The following is a 5,767-nucleotide window of genomic DNA, read 5'->3' as shown; positions in this document are numbered from 1 at the left end:
ATCTTTTAGTTAAACTGAAGGCAGATATTAGACTGAGAAATTAAGTCCCCCAGTTCTTAAGGTAAATAGGTGTATATATATATGTATGTATATATATATATATATATATATATATATATATATATATATAATGTTTATTTTTGAAAGAGAGAGAGAGAGAGAATGTGTATGTGTGAGAGGGGTAGGGGCAGAGAGAAAGGGGGACAGAGGATCCGAACTGGCTCTGCGCTGAAAGCAGACAGTCCAGTGGGGGGCTTGAACTCACAAACTGTGAGCTCCTGACCTGAGCAAATGACAAAATTCAAGTAGTTAAGAATATTTACTAATTTACTAAGTACTGAACCAAAACTTGTGACCAGGCCCAGGGCTATAGTCCTGTCTTGAGAGGGCCAATGTAAGCTGCCAGGAAGGAAGCCTCCTTGGAAAATAGGAATGCAAATATAAAATGCCTTCATGGGCCAGGCAGGTAACTTAACTTGGGTTGAGTTACTTGGGTGTCAGCTAACTTAGATATAAGAAACATTTCTCCCAACACAGCATCAAATTCTACAGTGATAGCTCTATTAAAATATATACCTAGGGCACCTGGGTGGCTTAGTTGGTGAGCATCTGACTCTCGGTTTCTGATCAGGTCATGATCTCACAATTCATGAGATGGAGCCCCACACATCAGGTTCTACACTGACAGGGCAGAGCCTGCTTGGGATTCTCTCTCTCCCTGCCTCTCCCCCTCTCTCTCCCCCCCCCCTCAAAATGAATAAACTTAAAAAAAAAAGAATATTTACTAATGTAAAGATAATGAGGAACTTGTGTGTGCTATTAGTGTACTTTCTCACCTTAAAGGCAAGTCATATATAATATGAGATTATATTCAGAATATAGCTAGGTGATGACATCAAAGCAAGCAGAATAAGTTTGATGGATGTTTTTATCTCTGCAGTAGGCAGGCTCTGAGATGACCTTCAATGAGAGTGTGGTATTCATACCCTCCTGTGTTCCTCCCCCCTTCTGTGTAGGTTGAACTCACGTCGAATGAATAAAATGAAGCAGAAGTGATGGGATGTCCCTTCTGAGAATAGGTTACAAAAAGACTGTGGCTTCATCTCGAGGGCTCCCTCTTGTTCTATTGTTGATTCTTTTTATTTATTTTTTATTTTTTTAAATGTTTTGTTTTATTTTTGAGACAGAGAGACAGAGCATGAGCCGGGGAGGAACAGAGAGCGAGGTAACACAGAATCCTAAGCAGGCTCCAGGCTCTGGGCTGTCAGCACGGAGTCCTACGCGGGGCTGGAACTCACTGACCTTTGGATCACGACCTGAGCTGAAGTCAGACGCTTAACGGACTGAGCCACCCAGGCGCCCCCTATTGTTGATTCTGAGGGAAGACAATTGCTATGTCCTGGGCTGCCTATGGAGAGGCAACAGCCAGTGAGGAACTGAGGTCCTCAGTCCAACACATCCTGAGGAACTGAATACTACCAAGAACCACGTAAGTGAGCTTGGAAGCAGAACCTCCCAGCAATTTCAGGAGAGGCCGTGAGCCAGCGCTCAGCTAAGCAGCACCTGAATTCCTGACCCTCAGAAATGATGAGATAATAAATGCTTGTTTTAAGACGACTAGGTTTTGGGTAAACTGTTACACAGCAATATGTAACTAACACAATACCAATCATATAACTTCTGAAATACTAATTTTAAAACACCAAAAGTGAATGGGGTGGGGGGAATAAAATTGATATGTTGTAGTTTTCATGTCTATTCTATTTATTTTCTTATAGCTTCTTAGACATTCTAATCATGCTGACTAGATTCCCTATTAGTGGTTAATTTCATCCAATTTATGCAGAGTCTTCCAGTTGTTTTTTCTCAGGGAGTGACCTTTTTAAAATTTTATTTTTATTTATTTATTTTTTTAATGTTTATTTATCTTTGAGACAGAGAGAGACAGAGCATGAATGGGGGAGGGTCAGAGAGAGAGAGGGGGACACAGAATCTGAAACAGGCTCCAGGCTCTGAGCTGTCAGCACAGAGCCCAACGCGGGGCTCGAACTCACAGAGGGTGAAATCATGACCTGAGCTGAAGTCCGACGCTCAACCGACTGAGCCACCCAGGCACCCCGATTTTTAATATTTATTTTTGAGAAACAAAGAGAGAGGGGTGGGGGGGAAATGGGAGAGGGGCAGAGAGAAAGGGAGACAGAATCTGAAGCAGGCTCCAGGCTCTGAGCTGTCAGCACAGAGCCCAACACGGGGCTCAAACTCACGGGCTGTGAGATCATGACCTGAGCCAAAGTAGGACGCTTAACTGACTGAGCTACCCAGGTGCCCCATATTTATTTTTATTTTTTAACATTTATTTATTTTAGAGAGACAGCGCATGAGCAGGGGAGGTGCAGAGAAAGAGGCAGACACAGAATCCAAAGCAGGCTCCAAGCTGTCAGCACAGAGCCTGATGCAGGGCTCAAACTCACAAACCGTGAGTTCATGACCCAAGCTGAAGTCAGACACTTAACCAACTGAGCCACCCAGGCTCCCCTAGGGAGTGACCTTTTATACAACTTCTGGATGCATCTAATTATGGACTCCAACAGACTGAGTATACATACTGACAACTTCAGATGTATTGGTTATTTCAAACTTAAATTCATTTCATCTACTGGGGACTCACAAAGGAATCCAAAATGGCATATCAATTCTCTTGGTCTTTTTGGGGGGATTAATGTTCACAGGATAGTTGGATGTTGAATTCATTAATTTTTTAAAGTCATTTTCTTCTTTTTACAAAAGGGATAAATGCTCAACATACAACATTTAGAGAAAATAGTGAAGCAAAAGAGAAGAAAATGAAAGTCAGCTCTGAGCCTGCTGCTCAGAGAGGACTGCTATTGAGACTGAATATACTACTGCTTTTAGTTGACAGCATTTGCCTATCTATTTTTTTAACATTACTAATGACTTTTGTCACATTAAAAGTCTGAATTTTAATGTTTTTTTTTAACAATTTTTTTTTTTAAGTAGGCTCCGCATCCAATGTGGGGCTTGAACTCACGACCCTGAGATCAAGAGTCAAATGCTCTATGGACTGAGCCAGGTGCCCCAAAAGTCTGAATTTTAAACAGCTTCTTGGACTGGTGGCTTATTGCTATCAGCTTGTTCAACTTCAGCATCTGTCTCATCTGAAGCAGCTTTTTCAGAACTACCACCTTCATCATGAAGCCCCATGAGTTCTCCCAGTACAACTTTAGGGTTTTCAACATTTTCACTTTTCTAACAAATGTATCATGGAGTGGAAAAAACAATTGGGAAGTTTTTTCTATGTCTTTCCCAATGCTGTCTGGAATCAATATTTTTTTCAAGTTTATTTATTTATTTTGAGAGAGAGAAACGGACCATACAAGAGGATGAGGGGCAGAGAGACAGGGGGGAGAGAGAGAATCCCAAGCAGGCTCCCGGCTGTCAGCGCAGAGCCCAGTGTGGGGCTCGAACTCACCAACTGCAAGATTATGACCTGAGCCGAAGTCAAGAGCTGGACACTTAACTGACTAAGCCACCCAGTGCCCCTAGAATCAGTTTATTAACCACTTCTTTCAAGTCATTTGTCTGCACCTCTCAGGTCATGACTTCCATCACCTTCTTCTGGATTTGGCAAACCTATTGGTGCTTAGCGGGAGAGGTCTTCCAAATCTGATTATTGAGTTTTTAAGTAAAACCACCAACTGAATAGACAGAGAAAACCATCGATAGTCTTGACATCAACCTGAGCTTCACTTATGGTCTGCCATTTTTTGACCACGGAGCACATTTGGCACTGGTAAAATCCATGCCATGGAAGTAAGGCAGTTTCTGCCCTGAACATTCTAGTAATTAGCTTGGATTTTCTAAATGCAACTTCATCATTCTGCAGATCAGCAAGGCTTCCTTCAAAAACTCGACCCTTGAGGCCATGAAATGCAATTTTCATTCCTTGAGTTCTCAAGACCAGTGTTTTTTATTTCTTATATTGAACACAGCTGGTGCTTTCACATCATACCAATATTTCTAGAAAATGGATTAGCCACTTTCTTCTTGGCAACCTTTTTGCTGCCTTTCTTAAAGTGCTTATTCTTGCCTACTGCCATGGTGTTGCTCAGAGAGCCAACAGGGCTATTTGCCTATCCTTTCAAAAATTGGGGAAAACACTCTATTCTTGGTTAACTTGCTAATTGATTTCTCTGAAACTCAGTTTCTTTAATGAAATATATCTGAGAGTTTACCTTTATATATCGAATATTTAATAATTTAGTATCAGTAACATTTAATATTTAGTACCACTTACTAATATTATAAACACTATACTCAACAACTTTGTTTATATTATCTTACTTAAAGTTCACTACATTTTGTGAGTTAGGCATTAATATTACTTCCATTTTTCAGCTGAGTAAACTAAGGTTTAAAGAGGTTAAATAATTTGCCCAAACAAGGTCACTAATCTAAGCAGTTTCAGAATAGGGATCCTATCTCATTTCTGACTACAAAACTTATACCACTCTGCTATAGCTTCTCCCTCAAACTTTTCTCATAATACTCTTCATAAAAGCAAAATGTCATTTTTGAAAACTTTCATATTTGGAAAAGTTGTCATATTCCAGTTATTAAAAGACTAACCTAATTTACCCATACCTCTGTTCAATTCCTTTGAAAGTTTTTTGAAGTTACTGTCTCTAGGCAAAAATATTAAGATCTAAAGGAAATATACATGAATAAAATTCTTTCCCTGCTGAAATAAAACAGTGGATGTTACCAGTGATTTGCCCCATTTTGAAACTGGAACTATCATCAGAGAGCCAATTTCCATTTATATAAAATGACATAATATTGTTTCTGATTATAATTTCTGTAAAGTTATAATCAATTGTTACAGTTGAAAACTTAACTTTTATCAGCTAAATTTCCTGCTGTTGTATAGTTTTATTATAATGAAATAAAGGGATAATCTGGGAAGAAAGTGCAGAGTTATGATCATGACATGTTAGAGTGGGAAGAAATTTGGAGGCCTCTTTACCCATTCTCCATAATTTAGACAGGAAAAAACTGAGGTCCAGAGACTTAAATATTTCTGTATCTCTTAAAGTTGTCATAGCACACAAAATGTAAGATTAAAGGTATGTAAAAAGTGGTTTCCATTTGACAATTAAGACAGGCTTGCAAATATATTTAACCAAGATGCAAAACTGTGTTAATAAGAGAAATGGATTGAAAACACAAAACAAGGGGCACCTGGCTGGCTCAGTCAGAGGAGCATGTGGCCCTTCATCTTGGGGATCATGAGTTCGAGCCCCACATTGGGTGCAGATATTAGTTAAATATATAAATAAATAAACTTAAAAAAAACAGAATGAGGGGTGCCTGGGTGGTTCAATGGGTTAAGTGTCTGACTCTTTTTTTTTTTTTTTTTTTAATATATGAAATTTACTGTCAAATTGGTTTCCATACAACACCCAGTGCTCATCCCAATTAAGTGTCCAACTCTTGATTTTGGCTCAGGTCTTGATCTCACCATATGTGAGACGGAGTTCCACATTAGGCTCCATGCTGACAGTGTGGAGCCTGCTTGGGATTCTTTCTCTCTCTCCTTCACTCTCTGCCCACCTCTCCCCCCTTCCCCCCCCGGCCTCTGGCTTGCTCTTTCGTGCTGTCTCAAAATAAATAAATAAACATTTAAACAAAGCAAAATGAAATGAAACAAAGCAAACAACACCCAAATAACAAAAAGCATAATTCCTGG

General features: G+C 39.7%; 1 pseudogene; it reads right to left on the bottom strand.

The window, feature by feature from the left end:
* Positions 1-3,059: 3,059 nt before the first annotated feature.
* LOC131497652 (small ribosomal subunit protein eS1-like) lies at positions 3,060-4,293 on the bottom strand (annotated as a pseudogene).
* Positions 4,294-5,767: the final 1,474 nt, after the last annotated feature.

Source organism: Neofelis nebulosa, chromosome 16, assembly GCF_028018385.1.
Source record: "Neofelis nebulosa isolate mNeoNeb1 chromosome 16, mNeoNeb1.pri, whole genome shotgun sequence".
In the NCBI taxonomy this organism is placed as follows: domain Eukaryota; kingdom Metazoa; phylum Chordata; class Mammalia; order Carnivora; family Felidae; genus Neofelis; species Neofelis nebulosa.
This window is presented reverse-complemented; position numbering and strand designations above follow the sequence as displayed.